Source organism: Miniopterus natalensis, chromosome 5, assembly GCF_054644295.1.
Source record: "Miniopterus natalensis isolate mMinNat1 chromosome 5, mMinNat1.hap1, whole genome shotgun sequence".
Classification (NCBI taxonomy): Eukaryota; Metazoa; Chordata; class Mammalia; order Chiroptera; family Miniopteridae; genus Miniopterus; species Miniopterus natalensis.
The window spans coordinates 17,037,554-17,056,746 of NC_142085.1; the positions used below are offsets into that span (position 1 = coordinate 17,037,554).

A 19,193-nucleotide genomic window follows, 5' to 3' on the forward strand; every position below is an offset into this window, starting at 1 on the left:
AGTATGGGAAATGACTCTGGCCTCCTTTCAGAGGACCGGGCTTCCAGCCCCGGGCAGCACTCGCCAGACCTCGGCAAGCAACCTAACCTCTCAGAGCCTCTAGTTTCCTCAGCCAGCATGCTATGTAAAATAATGCAAGGCAAGGAGCTTTAAAATTATAAAGACATTTAGTCACTTAGGTATAGAGTGAATAAAAGCTATTCACAGAACCTGGGTAGATTGATTGCAAAATAGTCACGTTGTCACTCTCCCCTGTCCACAGCCTTCGCAGTGACACTGTGCAGTTCCTCTCATGAAGGGTAGAGCTCATGCTCCTGTCCCTTGAATCAGCGCGGGCCTTCTGGTTTGTTTTGGCCAATAGCATGTGGCAGAAATGACACTGTACCAGGCTGAGCCCAGGGTTCTGGAGACCTGGCGGGCTTCCTCTTGCTCGTGGAACCTGGGCACCTCTCTGATCAACCTCGGGTGGAGGTGAGACCTCAAGGAGAGGATCCCGGTTGTTTCAGCCATGGCCATTCTAAACCAGACACAGTCACCTGACCCCCAGCTGTCCAGCCAAAAATAGCGGAGCTGCCTACCAACCCCCAGTGACCACAGACGACACACTGGTAAGCAGGCTGGGGCTAGAAGACCTCTGAACTCATTAGCGACAGTGAGTGCTTATTGGTTAAAGCTACTGAGTTTTGGAGCGTTTATGTGGCAAGACCTCACTGATACCGGGCTTGTGGGGAACTGCTAAAAATCAGTTCAGGACCGATCGTCGAGGTGGAGGTCAACATCTCAGACAATGGCAGGGGCACTGGCTTTGGTCACAGAGAGGAGCAGTCTGGAGGCCAGCCCTGAGGGCCCCCAGACACAGTTTTGGGCAGGGGGATGGAACAGCACATCGAATGGTGTATCGTTCGGGTCTTAGGTGACATTACAAGAATCATGTAAGGTTAGTGTGTGAGAGGCAGGCTCTGAAAGGGAGGCCAATGTTTATTGGAGGTTTATAAAAATATTATCGTTAACAAATGAATTATGTGGAATCTGTTAAACTAATATGCAACATTGTCAATAGTTCGAAGTCAGAATCCCTGTTCTTGATTTATAGGTTTACCACATTCACATCCTTCTTGTAAAGACAAAGAAGTTTCCAAGAATGGGTTCAAATGCCATGTGTCATCTGCTGAGTAGCCTCTGCCGTGAGGCGTCGGGGACTTCAGCGCGGGCTGACGCCCGGGAAGAAGGACCCATGCGTGGTGCTGGAGCTCACATAACTATGGAGAGCATAGGGCTGTCCCCGTGTTGGATGGGCACTAGTCCAAGTCACCGTCCAAGGGGGTGTGGTAAACAGGGCTCTGGGAGGTGGGTATCTGTGCAAGTCTGAGCTGCTGAGTGGAGCCAGCGGGAGTCTCTGCGGAGGCAACGGCAGGAGCTGGCTCCAGGGGCCTCTTTGCCAGGCTGAAGCTGGGTCTCCATCAGAGGGTGATGGGGTAGGAAACAAGAGGCTCCTGGAGGAAGTGGGAGGCGGGTTTGAAAGGGTGGGTCCTTATAGCATCTCAGCGGACTGGAAAGGACACCCTGGAAGCCAGGGCAGCCGTGCAGAGTCCTCCAGCACCTGTGAGAACGGCCGTCACGCAGGCTGGGCTGGGGCTGGGGCAGGGACTGGGCATGACTGTCGGTTGATGGCTCTGAGTTCCTTTGGAGCCTGCGGCGATCGTGGATGGCCAGTGGAGAGGATCTGAGCCATCACCTCACTGTGTCATTAATGGCAGCAAGGCCTTTCCCGAGACTTGTAGAAGGAACTGGAGCACCAGGGCGTCAATGCCCGAAAATCGTAATCCTCTCCCACGAATACCCAGAGCACTGGGGTGGGGGAAGGAGTGCACGCAGAGGGAGAAGCAGGCTCCTGTGGCCGAGAAGATAGCACCTTCGGGGGCAGCGAGGGCCAGTGCCTCGGGTCTCCTGGGCCAGCCTGGAAAGTGCAGCCTGGATCTTACTAGGTCTAAGGCTTCCTTCTGCTCTAAACTTCAGTGATCTTGTTCTTTTATGACAGATTCAAAGAGAACAGTTAGGCCACTGCTCATTTTCATTTCCCCCAGAACAGAACCAAACCGGCCCCTAATTTAAATGGAACACAGTTCTCTCTGCAGATACCGTTTCTGCAGGCTTTGGGCTGAATTGAATGATTCCTCCTGAAGCAACTGCTGATCCTAGAACTTTGAAAGGCTCCATACTCGCTGTCCAGGGTGAAATAACTTATCCTCTGGCACTTTTTCCATAGTAGCAACACCATTTATGCTCACGCAGGCTCAGCCAACATGTGAGCTACACAGCTCTACCCGGTCAGTGTGCGGTGTCCTGACTCCTCTGGGGCCCAGCCCAGGACTCCTGTAAGCATGCACAGTGACTGTACAAACCTGAAAAACGTGTCCTCTCAGGGCAGAAGAATTTCAAAAAGGTGCCTCCTCTAGGTGGAGACATGAGAAACAGCGCTCCCTCTGCGTGCACCTTGCTCTCGGCTGACACAGCTCCGGAGCAGGACACAAGGCTTGGCCAGGCAGCCCCAGCTGGAAGAAAGTCCCCACAGCCTGATACCTCATTCCAACAGGGCCTGTGCCCACAGAGAACAGGGCAAATAGGGTTCAAAGTGGGTGGCAGGAGGTCTGCGGGAGACTGGAGGTGTGCGTGTGAGGTCACGAGGAAAGGCCTCCTTCAGACCTCCATTCTCCCGTCCTGCAGACATCTTGCCCCTTGCTGTTAAGTGACCGAGGGACTCGGGTGAGGGGGGAGGAAACACCCATCTTTCTCTAACAGCTGGAACAAGGTGGTTATTTTCTGTAAGGCACACGTGGGTGATGAATAGGAAAAAGGCCAGTGGGAGAGCAGGTTCTACAAAAACACGTGCAAACAGCAGGCCCTTCCATGACACAGGCTCACAGATGACAGGCCCCATGTGTAAGACGTGCCCTGTGCGGGACACGTGGCCCTGGGAGCTGTGGGGTAGGCGCAGGTCCGCACAGACTGCTCAAGGTGCCGTTTCCCGTCTGGTGTCTACCTGGGGCCTGCTGGCAACGGGCGAGTCGGCTGCTTCTTGCCTCTCAGCACCAGTGACGTCACCACTTCATGGGTCAGGGAGTCACAACTGCATTTCAAAGAATCATTCAGTTTTCTCATTAAGATCCTATAGGAATATTTTCCCCGCAGCAATAGCCTTGCCAACACAATGTTAAAAATAGGCCCGGCAATACTTTTCACATTTGCAGGCCGTCGTGAACGTCTGCCAGGGTGCGCATCCAGCAGATGCAACTTCGGAACCGGGGCTGAGTTTTACACAGTAACTTGGAGGACGTGTATCGGCCAAAAGGATCCTTTAAAATAAAGAAGGATCTCGTATCCTTTGGGACAGCATGGAGGAACCTGGAGAATATTATGCTAAGTGAAATAAGCCAGGCAGAGAAAGACAAATGTCACATGCTCTCACTTATATGTGGAATCTAAAGAGCATAATAAACTGATGAACAAAAAAAAAAAAAAGCAGCAAAAACAAATGTTGGGCATGTTTCACCTTAGGGAAGCGAAACCTGTTTGCCATTTCATTTTCTTGTAGGAAAGTGTTTGTTCCATGCACAGAATATTGGGGGCTAAAATATGTGTGCAAAAATCTCAAAGTGGTTAAATCTGGACATTTTGATTCAGTCGGCTCGTATGGTAAATCCCCCCAACTCAACAGCCTGAAGTCTAAGCATGGAATTATCTGTGACACAGGCGGCATCTGGGCTTGTCTGGGCTGTGGCGGTTGGGAAAGGGGTCACCGTCTGGGTGCAGCTGGGAAGTGGTCGGGGGTCAGACGTCTCCCTGCTGAGAAAACGGACGGAGTCCGACAGCCTGCACTTTTTCAGGCAGGTAAGATAAGGCCCACAGAGAATGAGACGCTACCTAAAGAGGGGTAATGAAGTAAAACTTAATTATAATGATTTAAAAACATAAGTACCACACATTAGTAACTTTATTTGGGGAGTGTCCTTAGCGAGTTCCAAATAAACCACAGGCTGCCAGAGTCAGGGCTAAAACACCGGCCTAATTGGCCTGTAAAGAATCCTTCCACGGCCAGGCCCACTCAGCATTTGGAAGCATAGAAAATGGGCCTCCGTGCGTTTGGAGGCTGGAGACACAGATGTCTCCTGAGTTCCCAGCTCCACTTTTTCTTAGTTGTTGGAACTGACCAATAGGTGATAAAGAATTGATGGCTCTTAAATATAACCATAACTTTCTAATTACCTTGGCTGGAACGTTTTCATCGCCAGAGGTACATCTACAAATGGAATTTTTTTTTTTTTTTTGCTTTTTGGGCAATCACAGAGATGGAGATTAACCCTCTTCTCCCCCCAGGCCCTAAAAATTATTTTGACCGAAATGTTTAAGTCAGGGGTTTCGTGTAGACACAGCTTAAATGAGTCATTAAGAATTTTATTGGTTAGAGTAGGCATATTTTTTCCTAGTAGACATAATGACATAACAGTAATAAAAATGTAATATTCAAGTAATTGCTGTAATGTAATTATAGCTTGGTCGTAAAGTAAGATTAGAGGTCTGGGATGGCTGTTTTGTGGGTGTGTGTTTTAACGTCTGAATGTAGTCTTCGAGGTGCCTGTCCCGTCTCCCTGGGCTGCTGGTGCAGTGAGTTCAGCACAGAACCAGGTGGCCGGGAGCCCAGCTGAGCCAGCACTATCTGGGCGTCCTGTTTACCCCGTCTGCCCTCGCTGGACACTGGCAGCCTGCCTGCCTCGGATACCTAACCATCGCAGTAACTGAACACAGTGTTTCTGGTCTTCTGCAGACAACGAGGGGGGAACGAAGAAGGCTCGATCCTCACTGGGGAAGGGCCCAGATGGAGTCCAGGTGCCAGCCTGGAACAGTGGCCTCCTCCACAGGGTGATCGCCCAGAGCTCTGCCGGGTGACTGCTGGACTGTGGCTCTCGGAGGGGAGAGCTATTCCCAGATTGAGTCCGAACAGAAATAGCTGGATTAGGGATTTACTCAAAGTATGTTTTATCAAAGGAGTTGTCATTGCTGGAGATACTCTTTGAACTATTTCAAATTTCTGGTTTTTATTTCTGTCTTGTTTTTTTGTCAATCCTCACCTGAGGAAATTTTTTTTCAGATTTTTAGAGAGAGTGGAAGTGTGTGTGGTGGGGAGAGGCACATGGATTGGTTGCCTCCCGCACAAGCCCTGACCAGGGCTGAGGATTGAACCTGCAACCCGGGAACGTGCCCTGACTGGGAATTGAACCAGAGACCCTTGGGTGCCTGGGCCGGTGCTCTAACCACTGAGCGACACTGGCCAGGGCCCACTCCATTCTCTTCATGGTGTTCTTGATGTCTGCTAACCCATGACTCAGTCACACATCAACAATGTAGAATATTCCACAAACTTAACCTCTTGCCAGTATCTGTGACTTGAAGTGTCCATGGTCTCTGACTGTGGGTGTGTAAGCCACACACCTACAAAGGCCAGTCATGACCGCTAGTGGCCACCTGCAGGGTGTCTGCGCCTCCTCATTCCTTCCAGCCACCTTAGCGGACAATGTGTAGTGTCTCGTTCTACACCTTGAGTCTGTGGTCTTGTTTCCACAGTGGTGACAGCTGAGCTGAGGCCTCAGGGAACCGGGAGAGCCGGCTCCACTGAGCTGGAGGTGGCCACGGTGGCCAGAGCAAGGCGGGCGGGCAGTCTCCTTCCTTCCCTGAACTCCTCTAAGTGAAGTCAGGGGAGAGCAAAGCTTGGGATTTCGCGGATTCAGGAAAGTTGGCTTTTACTTGGCATCTGCATTCCTACTGCCTGAGAAGTGTTATTTGTTCCCCGAACTTCTCCCCATTCGTGGGCGCTAGGAGTGGTCTAGCCCTTAGCGGGGCAGGCTGCTTCGGTTCCAATTAGCGCAGGTTTCCCTAAGTGCTGAGTGGAGAAGGGGACGGAAGAGGCAGAATTTCTAAGCGATTGACCTGGCGGGACTTGTACGGAGGTGTGTCTGACATGAGTGTAATACAACTGAAAAGTGTGATACAACTGAAAAAGCTCTACTAAATGGCGAGTTATGGTTGGCTCTGGTGATTTATGCTACACAGAATAAACTATGATGGGAACATAAAATATTCCTAAGCTTACACTTTAGTCACTCAATACATATAAAACTCACTTTTCTTCCTTAAAAACAGGTATTTAGAGCACTAAGGATCTCGAGGGGAAATCAGGTTCTTTACTATCTTCGTGTCCGCCCATGCTGCACATTAAGAGCTGACGATGCTTGGACATTCTCAAACAGAAGGTGCTGCGTGATGCCCACTGAAGTATAAATCCGACTATTACGGTCAGTGACTCTCCTTATCACTGACCATTTGAAGGGGGAAGGGTCGGGACAAGGCCTCCATAGCCAGATTGTGTCATTGGCCAAGTATCGACAGGCTGGCTGCCTAAGCAGGAAATGCGGAGTTAAACCGAGGAAGCTTATTTTGAGAGCAGGGCTGTCACCATCTACGCCGTGTATGAGCAGGCGGTAAACAGGAAGCGCTGAGCTGGCCTGGTTTACTCCTCCAGGCACACGGAGAAATAAAATCAGTGTTTACCAAATGGAAAAGCACAAAGTTGGTACAGGGAGAAACGCTATTTTCATGCTTCTAAAAAGGTATTACAAATAACAAAGTTTCAAACCTGTAATTAAAAACTATTTTAAAAATGCTTTGATTAGGTTCCCTTCAAAAATAGACACTCTCGGCTGAAATAAATTTCTTAAAGGCCTGACTTCCACTTAGGCTTGTTTTCCTAATCCGTACCCTGTAAATGCCCCTCTTAAACAGGACTTCAAGAGGAAAAAAGTGTGCCTCCGAGTCATTTAGCAGTTCAATGTTCCCACTTAATAGCCGGGGAATCCAAGGCCCCAGAGTTAATGCAGTTCATCTAATGCCACATAGCCAGTCCGGGCAGGGAGAGTTTATGATCCAAGTTACTCGTGAGGCAAAAGTTATAGATGGACTGAATTTCTCAGTGCCAGACCCAAGGACGCGAACCTTGCGGTGAAGGGGCTAAATGCACTGTTGGTGTAGTTTTGACCAGAAGCCAAAATACTGGTCTTTAGGGTCCAAAGTGAGTGGCCTCTTCCACCTTCAGAAAGGATGTCAGTCGTCTCAGCTGAAACACGAGGCGATCTGCAGTCTAACGTCGTGAATCTGAGGAAAAGAAAGACTGAACAGGGTGATACGATCTAGGGAAATAAAGGATAAACGAATAGAAATGAGGGTGGATTATTTTGGGCAAGAGTAATTCATAATATTTAAACCTAGTAGGGTTGTCTGAGGTCGATTAAACTTTAATAACCCAGATTCCAGACCAACATCAACACTCACACCAGGAATAGCCCAAGAGAAGAATGGCAAAGGACAAGATGAGGCAATTCAACAAAGCACAGCTCCGCGTGGCCAATAAACACACGAAAGCCGGTCAGCCTCGGCGGTGTCCAAAAACGCAAATGCATGCAACTTTTCTAAATAAAAAAGGGTAATGTTATCCAGTGTTGGGGAAGGCACAGAGGAACTGACTTCCAAACACTGCTGATGAGAATGCAAACGCGTAAAACCAGAACACGGGGCCATCTGGGTGTGTGTCAAGTTTTTAAAATGAGGACCAGCTTCAATGCAGCAGTCCCAATTCTAGGAATCGAAGGAAATGAACCAATTTCCACAGCCGGTCTAGTGGATTACAAATGAGCACAAATTCTTTGCTGCTCCTACCAGGAACTAGAGTCTCTTCCCTCCCTTTTAATCTAGACGGCCGCGTCACCAGCCCCGACCCTACGCTATAGAAACGACGCTGTGCAACTGCTGAGCCAGGCCTTAAGGGAACTGGCAGCTTCGGTTTCATCTCTCTTGGGAGCCAGGTGCCTTTTAAGTCCAACTACTGTGAAATCACCATGCTGGGAGGAAGCCGAAGCTTGTCACAAGCAGGAGGAGAGGCGTGGAGGTCCAAGGCGCCAAATCTCTGAGTTGATGAGCAAAGCCTTTAAAAAAATTTTTTATTTACCTTTATTGTTGAAAGTATTACAGCTGTCCCCTTATTTTCCCCCTTTCCCCCTTCCACCCCGCACCCATCCTCTGCCCCAGCCCCTCACCACACTATTGTCTGCGTCCGTGGGTCATATAAATTCTTTGGTTCATCTGTCCCCATGCCCCCCCTTCCCTCTGAGCATCATTGGTCTGGTCCGTGGAAACAGAACCGGCCGCTCACACCCTCAGGCCGGGAGCCAGCAGCCGCACTGTTCACTGAGGGCCAGGGAGTAGGACTGGCGAGCGGAGGAACCTATAAACGCTGGCCACGGCCAGCTACAGAAAGCACCGCTGGCCATGGCAGAGCGGGGTTGGGTATGACTTTAATATATTTATTTAGCTATTAAACAATTTTTTCTTAACTTTTCCCCTTTCCCATTCCCCTGTTATCTAACATATGAGGTAACAGTGGTTATCTCAGTATTTAAGTTACAGGATATCAAAGGGGGAGTAAGAACTCCGAGGAAAGAACAAACATCACACCAAAATGGGTAATATCATACTTCATATCCTTTAAAAAAAATAACCTTTTCATTTTAGACTAGTGTTACATTTATAGAAAATTCGAAGCTACAAAGTTCCCATATACGCACACGCCTGGTTTCTCCTATTGTTAATAATGTGCCTTAGCAGCCTACATTTGTCATAGTTAATGACCCATTTTAATACATTATCATTCAGTACAGTCCATACTTGACTCAGGTTTCCTTAGCTTTTACCCGCTGTGCTTCCTCTGCTCCAGAATCACATCGAGGACCACATTACTTCATGTCGCCTGTCCTCAGCATCTCTGGCTGTGGGAGTTCCTCAGGCCCTCCCTGTTTTCCGTGGCCTGGGCAGTTTTGAGGAGCATCGCTCGGGTACTTTGTAGAACGTGTCTCTGCTGAGATCTGTTTGGTGCTTTTCTCATGATTAGACGGAGGTAATGGGTTTTGTGAGGAAGACCAGAAGACACTCACGTCCTTGTTGGAGGACAGGGTAAGCATGCACCATGTTAGGCAGGAGCATTTTGCTATTGTCTTTCTTTGGAGGCTTCTTAAACACAGTTAAAAGAGGTATGCATGGGTGCCGAGCTGACAAAGGGTAGGCTGGCTGTTGGTACTGTGTCCCCTTGGTGAAACTGAAACTACTTTTCCAGAATCCCCTTCCCTGTATGGCTGGGCAAAAGAAAATTTGTGCAAGATTTGGAAGACGGAAGTGAAGCAGTTATGAATCCATCGTGGTTGGGTGTGGTCACAGACACAGAAGTGCCTGTCCTCACCTTCCTCTACTGCGCATACTCTTCCTGGCTGAAGACCCTGCTTCTGACAGTGGCTCCCACTTACTGCCAGACACATGGTGGTAGCCCCCAGAGGGGGCAGTTACACAGAAGCACGGCTTTCTACAGACCTTCCTACGCAGCCTCTTTTGCCAGCTGGTTGTGCTTTGTGTCTCGAGTTGATGGGTTAGTGACTTTTTTTCTGATTCTTCAACAACTTTCTTCCTAGGCCTTCGCTTTCCCAGCTCCTCCCATAACGATGTAAGATCTATAATAAAATCTTTATCCCACAAAACACAGTGGTTCTGACTCTGTGATTGAACTCTGATGGATACATCAAGCTCTGAAAGACTAATCTTTGACCTGAGAAGAACTATAAAAGCTGGACAAAACAGAACAATTGTGGAATAGTTTTCTATACTGTGCTAACAAATTACCACAGGTTTAGTAACTTAAACAACATATTATCTTCCAGTTCTGCAGGTCAGAAGTCTAGTGTGGGCCTCATGGACTAAAACCAAGGCGTTTGCAGGCTGTCTTCTTTTCTGGAGGTTGTAGGAGAGAACCAGTTTCCTGCTCGTTCACACAGTCAGGAGAATTCAGTTCCTTGTGGCTGTAGGACTGAAGTCTCATTTTCTTGCAGGCTCTAAGCAGCCATTTGAGAGGCCACCGCACTCCTTGGCTCAGTGGCCCCCTTATTCCATCTTCAAAGCCGGCAATGTCAAACCCTTCTCATGCCACCTCTCTCTTACCCACTGTTCTGCTTCCCTTGTCTGTTTTGAAGAGCTCATGTGATTAGAATGGGCTCACCCGAATAATCTAGGGTAATCTCCCTATTTTAAAGTCAGTTGATTAGCAACCTAATTCCATCTGCAGCTTTAATTCCTGTTATGTGATGGAACACATCTGCAGGAGCTAGGGATTTGGATATGGACATCTTTTGGGGGTGGGGGGCACACTGAATTTGAAGCGTCAGAAAGAAGCCAAGATAGTCAGGATTTGAGAGACCAAGACATTGGAGAACAGGAAAGTTCATTTCCCCCACCCCAACCCCCACTCAGGGAATTTGCCAATAAAATGTGAGCGGAAGAGAAGCCAAGCAGAAAGCGGGGTCTGGAGCTTGTGGCAGCCTTGCTGGGCTGAGGAGACAGAGGTGGGAGCTTGGGGCTACAAGTGCAGCTGAGGGATGGAGGTCTCAGAGAGGAGTAAACTGCAGGGAAGGGAGCCTATAATTCTGCATGCAATTTCCCCTTAAAGTGTATGTCAGCTCCAGAGCTGCACATGTGTGGGGTGAGAGCAGCATCTGGGAGGTTAAACAGGTGAAAAGAAAGTTCATCAATGTTGAGGGGTAGGGGAGTCAGAGGCTAGGTTTCAGGGATCACCGAGATTGAAGGGGTTTGGCGAACACCACAGGCTCTCAGCTCAAACCCTAGGGCTACTGTCTAGGATTAAAGGCAAAGCAGGAATATATCAACTTTGATCTGACTGTGTCCCACCTGTCTGTCAGAGAATTAAATTCTCCTTGGAGGAACTCATCATCCAGAGCTTCTGTATTTTTTCATGTACAATGTCTGGCATTCAATAAAAAACTCCTAGGTTTACAGCAAGATACAGAACCAAGTGACTGAAAACCAAGGGGACAAAACCCCAGATAACAAACATCCACAGCAACCGAGACACTGGGGTAATCAGGGCAGGGCTTGAACTGGAATGTTTTCATAAAAGAATCAAATGGTGATTGTACAGCTAGGAGAAAAAAACCAGTGAAATTAAGAATTCAATAGATGGGCTTAATAGAATTTTAGATGCAGCAAAAGAGGTGATTGATAAAGACAAAATGGGTCAGTAGAAAATATCCAGACTGAAGCAGAGAGAAAGAGAGATGGGAAACACAGAAAAAAGCACAGGTGAGAGTACCAAATGGTACAGCGACTTTGGAAAACACTTTGGCCATTGCTTATGAAATTAAACATTCACTTTCCACATGCCCCACTAATCCCACTCCTAGGTACTTACCCCGTAGTAATGAACACGTAAGTCCACACAAAGCTCTCTCCACCCGTGTTCACAGCAGCTTTCTTCTTTTTTCATACCGGCTTATTCTTAGCCAGTCCACCCAATCGAAAGGTCATTCAGCAGTGAGGGGACAAGCACCCTGTGGTGCATCCACACAAGGGAACACTCAGCAATTAAAGGGAGTGAACTACTGATGCACACAACAACTTGGCTGAATCTCGAAAGCATTCTGCTCAGTGAGAGAAGTCAGGCACAAAAAAAAACCCTTGAAACTCAAATTCACATGTAGAATATTCCATTTTATCTGCTATTCTGGAGGAGGTAAAATTAGGGAGACAGAAATCAGGTCAGTGGTTGCCAGGAGTCAGTGAAGCCATGGTGTGGAATCAATGACAAAGGGACAGGAGACAACTTTTTGGTGTTCAGGCCTCTTCATTGTGGCGGTGGTTACTCAACTGTGTTTACTTGTCAAAAGTCGTTGAATTGTACTGTGTGTCTAACAAGGGGTTATTGTATATAAACTACTAAACCGCATTAAACTGATCCCTAGAAAAATAAATGTATTCTATGTGTTCTGTCTAAAAACATTGTGCCCTGGCCGGGTAGCTCAGTTGGTTACAGCAGTGTCCCGATACGCCAAGGTTGCAGGTTCGATCCTCGGTCAGGGCACATACAGGAATCAACCACTGAATGCATGAATAAGTGGGGCAGCAAATGCACATCTCTCTCTCTCAAATGAATAAATAAAAAATTTAAAAAACACTAGTGCAGTATATGAAGTCATAAATAAATGCACTAAAAAATATTAACCTGGAGTTGTGGTAAAAAGAACATTGGAATAAGTAGTGAAATAGATATATCAAAAAATTAGCCATATCATAATTCCTGAAAACCTCACTGAATCATGACTCGCTCTTGCTTGCGGTGGCCAGGTCTCTTATTCTGTTGAAGACGCACTGTGATTTAGGAAGTACTTAAACGTAAAATTGTTTAAACAAGGGGTTGTGTTAGGAACACAGCTGAGGAAGTTCAGAGGAATTTGGAAGGTCAAGAGGAAGCTTACAGTGGAGGCCGGAGTAAAACAACAAAAGCCAGGACAGAAGTGAGACGAAACAAAAGCCCAGGGAAGAACCAGTAACATGGGTCAAGCGCTGCCAAGAATTGCAGAACTGAGGACTGATGAGTCATCCGTTTAGTAAACCCCCGACTAAGATGCACCGCGTCAGGCCCTGTTCTAAGGGCTGGAGAGGCGGCAGTGGACAATACACACCATAAGCCTTGGTCTTAGTCCATTTTCTAGAAGGAGGAGACAGTAACAAAGTAAGTAAGTATATGAAATGGTATGTGTTAGAATGAAAAACTCGACAATAAAAGGCAGGGAAGGGGACTGTGGCGCCTTAGGGCAGAGGCTGGGGTTTCAATATTTAAAAAGGGCGGCTGGAGAAGGCCTTACTGAGAAAGCGACAGTTGTGAAAAGACGCAATGGTGAGAGAGCCACGAGGCTACCCATTTAAAGGTGGGCGCTTTGAACACCCAGTAATCATGGGGTGCTCAGCTCACATCGTATACTTTGCTGAGACCCATTTAGCTTCCATAATCATATAGAAAGATACCATTTAATGAGATAACTGGTTATGACAGTTTATAAAAATGATTTATAGAATAAATATAATCTTTATTTCAACTGAGCAAGAACCATTTGAAATCCAACGGAAAGAAAACCACACACCTCAATTTATTTTTAACTCCTAACCCTCCTCTCCCTAACCTGCCCCTCTTTCCACTGTCGTTATCCATGATGCCGGAAAAGCTGAATGGCACAGTTTCATGTTAATACGTTTTTGAGTATTATTAGTTGGGAAAGGGGTTTAGAAGAAACAGGGGGAAATAACCTATCCATATGAAAACAATAATCACATAATATTTATTGTCTGGGATTGAAACGTTTCAAATACGCAAAGCAATAAAATGTCAGGAAAAGCAAAACTTCCTAATGTTAAAAAGATCATAAATTTTTCCAAAAATAGGGCGTCTGAAATAAGTTCAGGTGACACATTATGTCAAAGGAAAAACACCCTTAATGCAAAGTTAAAGGGGCCCCAAACCCTCACACAGCACAGCCCACTCACCGCTGGAGAACGGAGGAGATGTGGCTGTTACAGTCAAGCGCAGAAAGCAATAGGGGCCTTTTCTTCTGAGCCTGAGAATCACTTCTCAACATATACACATTCACTGACCCATGCATTTGATAACTTGTATTTTTGCTACCCCTTGAATAAAAAAAAAAGTAATGTGAAAAAGCTCCCAGGATTTATCACTTTTAAATGAATTTATATTTTATAAATCACAGTGGTGCATATATGTTTATTTAATATATATTATATACATCTATTATAAGTATATATTTAAAACAGAGTGGCACCTATGTGGGCAAAACATGTTTAGTTAAATACTCAGAAACCTAAGCATATACGTTCTTTTTTACAGGCAAAAGGAAAGAAACCATTATTTGTACAGTTGATCCTGGAAAATACATGGAGTTTGTATGATGCTGTCTTATAAATGCCGTCTTTTAAAGGTTAATCTACAGATAATTTAATCTAAGTGGCCTCATGAGCCCCTTTGAAGAATTCCGCAGTTCCCCACAGGCTCAACACACTCTTTGGGAATCTGTAGACTCCATGGTGATTGCTTGGCTTTCGTAGGTGCTGATTTTTTTCTTTTTTAATGAATGAATGAACAGAGATAAAGAAAACCGCCATTTTTTTATTGCAAGCTATTCTTGGGTGATAAACTGTTGCTTCCAGTTCACAAAAATCTCATTTTCAGTCTAAATAGATCATCATATTTGCTTTAAGGTCAGTGGGCATGTTATTTCCATTACCTTTAAGGAAATTTCGTCCTAAAATGGTTCATTGCCTCTACAGTAAACAATGGGAGAACTAGCAGGGTTTCAAAGATTGTGCCATATACAAAAGTAGCGAGAGAGCCTATACTTCTTTTTTACATTTGTACAGATTCAGGTGGGACACGAAGGTTCCTTAGGTCTTTAGCGGTACAAATGGGATTGAGTACCTCTGCTTCTGAGGCCATTAACCTCTTCAAACAAGTCTAAGTCGCAGTGACCACTCAGAGAGGCCACAAGAGACCTGAGGCATGGGGTGCTTTGAATCGGTTTCTCTGAGACATTGTTTTTAAGAAAAAGGTTGTGAACATCTGCAGTTTATGAGGTTTGCAGCCAAACGGTGAAACAAACATGAGTAAGAGATTACAAGGGATTTAACAACAAACAGAATTCTGTGCTTCTGTTTAAATGCATTTTTCTATTAACCAACTAACAAGTATTTACTGACTACCTAGTGTGTGCACGTGGTGGTTATGAAGATGTGTAGGTTCAAGGCTTGCCCTCAGGAGCAGGCCACGAGGCACACGGAGAGGGTTAGGGACATGATAGGAAGGGTGGAGACCGACAGGGACCGGCAGAGTCCAGAGGAGGCAGCAGGCACGGCGCACGGAGGGGGCAGGAAGGTTTGCGGGAAGGAGCTGGGGAAGGAGGCGCCATGGAAAGCTCGGAAAGAGGAAGCAGGCTGATTTTCCACCTGTTCACAGAAATATGGCACTGTGTATCACAGGGCAAAGGCACCCGGTGACTCCACAGGTCCCCGCCCAGGCTGCATGGGTCAGGCTCCACGGCTGTCCGTGACCACCCGGGATGTGGGGGACAGCCAGTCTTGGGAGGAGCTGCCACAAGGTAGCTTCTCACCTGCCTCCCTGGCTTTGGGGAGGACCAGGACTGGTTGGTTGTAGGTCAGAGCAGGAGCCTCCATGACTCATGTCTTCATCTGGCCCTCGGCTCGGGATCTCCTGTGGGACTAGGAACATGGGAAGCTGCCACCATGCTGACCTCAAGTAGGCTGCTGTGTAGTATGGAAATGTCACTGCTGCTTAGGGTCCGCTTGATGGATTGGCACATACAGGTCGGAGGAGTGATGAGAAGTGGCCAACTCACTGGGAGGTGGTCTTCTCCCAGGGAAAGTGGCTGGAAGAAGTTGATCAACGCCATTCAGAAAAGAGTGGCAGGTCCCAGCAGCACAGGCTGGTGCACTGCCAGTGGGATCTTAATGGACAGAAATCAGAAAATGACTTGTCCTGAGGCAGAGAGACCTCGGGTTGAGTGAAGGCAGGCTGCTAGCTACTGACGAGAGGGGAAAAGTGACCGCTGCTAACTCAGACTGTGCTCAGCAAGGTTCTCCTCGATCTCTGCTCACCACTCCCCTCCAGCACGCGCGGACGTCCTGGGCCTGGAGAAATGGTGACTGTATCTGGTCCACGAGCGAACACCCGAGAGGAGCACGTGCACAGGGCCCCAAGGACTGCCACGTGCACTTCGGCGGCTGCCACGGCGAACACGTGTAAACAAGATGCGGATTCTTTCATAATGCCAGATGAATACCTTCCATGAAAGCACAGAAGAGTAGCCTCAGTAATTAGAGCTTTCTGGAGAAATCCCATCTTTACAAAGGAGAGGCTTTATACACATGGACCTCTGAGGATGTTGTTCTGGTGATTTGCATAATGATTCTCAGCATGCATTGACCATATTTATTTATCTTAAGGTTTAAGATGTTATAGAGGACTTGGCATCATCCTATATAATTATATCCTATTATATTTTATATGATATTCTATTATATACACCATCCTTGGCTTTAGAGAAGGAACGTTGTTAAAATGAAATTCTCCTGTGATTGGGTTTTTGGTTGAGAAGAGCTTCCAGGTTCAGGGAGCAACTCTCTTTGGCATGTTTCTGGACGTCCTGACTTAGAACACTGCACGCTGTGTAACTGGATGAGGGGAGAGCCTTGGGTCAGTGCTGGGCACAGATGCCAACTCTTCCTTGAGCACCTCCGAAAGAGCACCGAGCCTCCTGTTCCTCAGTTTCTCCCCTATGGCCCAAGGGCGACAGGAGAGCGACGATGCGCATCTTGCAGTGGGGCTGTGAGTATTTGAGGGGACAACGCACACCAAGCGCTGCGCACACCGGTGGCATACGATGCACTCCAATTATTACGTCGAACTTATTAAAATGCTGATACGATCTATCATTTTTAATAGCATGTACAGTATTGCTTGGTATTAAGTAAAATTACACAAATAATCATCTCGGTTATTTTTCCTATATCTTTTTCTATCTTTATTTTCCTTTGAAAAACATGAGAACAGTATATATTGGATGGTGATGAGCAGAATGTAACGCTCTATGCAGGACCACCTTGGCTTCCAACAATGAAGGACTGTATGTGGGCTTCTCGTGACTTCGTAGGAATTGATTGTTTTAAAATCTGCTTCAATTGCCAAAATTCCCATGCCTTTTGACAGCCTGAATATTTGCTATTTTGTTCCAAAAAACAAATGCCAGTCTCTTTCTTTGTTTCTTTTTTTAAGTGCTCTAGTATCACTGTCCTACTTACAACATGAGAGACTTGCTTGAAGAGATATGACTTTTTAATATTGGAGCTTTTAAAGGCATCTGGGCCTTATTTAACCATCACATTTCCATCCAATTCCTGCAGGCATGGTTTTGTTGTTTAAGCTTGGCTGGATGCCCTCTGCAGAAAGCTCTTGCTTTAATGAACACAGCTCCACGAAAACTGCTGGAGACTCCCCCCGCAACTGCACAATAAGAACATACAGTTTCATCTTGGCTTTCAAATAAGAAGATAAAAATAAGAAAATAATTGCTGGACAATCAGCTTTATGTGGGGGCCGCTGCTATGACATGTTCAGCTTGATGCCCTGATATTATTTGCAGAAGTGTTTATGTACTATGAAATGTTCAGCCAGAGCATACAGGAAACTGTAAAATATTTTATGAGATGTGTACATGGTTGATGGTAAAATTTTAAATGCAACCTGGGACGGTTCTATCTAAATTCCAGGAGGGCAGATGAGGGAATAGTTTCTCTGTAGTGATTTGGTTTTACACAAGAGGTTACATGAACTGGAAAAAAATATCTGACTTGGAAACTACATAAATTCTTTTTTATAAAATTAAACTTTATAATTTCTAGACAAGTAAACGTATTTTTCTTTCAGACCAAGAATCACCAGCTATGTTTATTTGTCTTCTACATGGTAAAAGCATTAAATGTGGGTTGTTTATTATTTTATAAAATCAAAGAACAAACAGTAATAATAAATTCTCCCTAGATACAGAAATTATAGACATCATTTAAAAAAAAATTGTGCTTTTAGTTTTTTAAATAAAAACTCTTGGTTCTAAAACTGGAACACTTTATTTTTTATTTTTATTGATTTGAGAGAGAGAGAGGAACATTGATTTGTTGTCCCACTTATTTATGCATTCATTGGTTGATTCTTGTATGTGCCCTGAGTGGGGATCGAACCTACAACCTTGGTGTATTGGGACAACGCTCTAACCAGTTGAGCTACCTGGCCAGGGCTGGAACATTATTTTTGGATCTCAACTACTACAATATGTGAAAACAGGAAGGTTAAAGATACAACCTTAAAATGGCATGTTCAGAAAGTCACATTTTCAAATTTAGATGAAGGGAGAAACATTTCTATTTCCTTTACTCTCAAATTTATGAGGCAGTGTCAATTTCCCACCAGAGAGGCTATTTATTTATTTGTTGGTTTATTTTCAAATTTGATCTCCGAAACACAAACCTACAAAAATAGAAACAATTTTGTGTATTCACATTTGATTTAGAGTTGAGCATGGTTTTTGTGTGTTTTGTTTTGTTTTACAGCATGTACTTCATAAAGTCATTGTGAAGATAAATGAAATGCAAGAGGTCAGATTCCTGACACAAAGTAGGTGCTCAGAGCAGGTAAATTCCCCTCTCCCTTGCTTGCAGGCCTTTTTTAAAAAATTGATGTATAATTGACAGAGAACACAGACTATTTAATTAATACCAGTCCCTTTGAAGAAAATTTTAATGTAACACTTATGCTTTAGGATGTGTCCATAATTGGCATCATTTCTTATAAATGTAGGTCACTGGTCTAAGCTACAACATGCCATAGAAGCCGATGTGTCTTGGAATGCCTCACGCAAATTCAGCACGGAGCACACAGCTAGGCTGGGACTGGGGACCAGGGATCTGGTCTCTGGTGTCACCGCCATTACTGAGTGATGTGGGGGACGTCAGTTTAATGATCTTTAACACCATCTTCTGCTCTGTTTTATGAATCTACATAACATTTTAATCTTTAGAGAGAAATTTATCTAAGTCACATTTTCTGAAACGTTCCTTCTTTTTTTCTATATTCACTGCTTAAGGAAATTTTTTTCACTTCTAATTTAGTGTTGTGGAAAGAGTGAGAGAAAGAACCTCAGGGTAGGAGAGAAAAAAAGAATTAAAAATATTAATATTGAGCAATTATGGGGACATGTAGGCTGGTCCAGGACAGACATAAATGACCTTGTTTTATTCTAAATTCAGCTCACTGGCTTATGATGAAAAGTGAAAGGTTATTATATGGACTTACTGGGCAAAACCAGATTTTATAAATAATTACCTGTCAGACTGTTCAAGATAGACAAACACACGCCAGACCAACAAAAACACAGACCTGTCATATTTTTGAGAGAAATGTACGTTGAGTCTTCCTTCTCTGGGAGTATAAGGAGATCAGGTAGAATAAAATGAAGGGAAAAACCCTAAACCCTATATTTTCTGCCTTGTGCATACTTTAAAATGTATAATGTGGGAGAGAAGGAATTTTGATGTGAAAAAATAGCCCCTGAAAATTTTATACATCAATAAGCCAGGCAGATCGAAACCAAATACAATAAATGCTGCCGTTTTAAAAG

General features: G+C 45.4%; 1 protein-coding gene across 1 annotated transcript in view; it reads right to left on the minus strand.

The window, feature by feature from the left end:
* Positions 1 to 3,937: 3,937 nt before the first annotated feature.
* The window catches only part of SUPT3H (SPT3 homolog, SAGA and STAGA complex component), a 418,544-nt gene continuing 403,288 nt past the window's right edge, over positions 3,938 to 19,193 (minus strand). Inside the window, exon 13 of the transcript XR_015714553.1 lies at positions 3,938 to 7,203. The gene's annotated coding sequence lies outside the window, so the exon portion shown is untranslated. The remainder of the gene's footprint in view (positions 7,204 to 19,193) is intronic.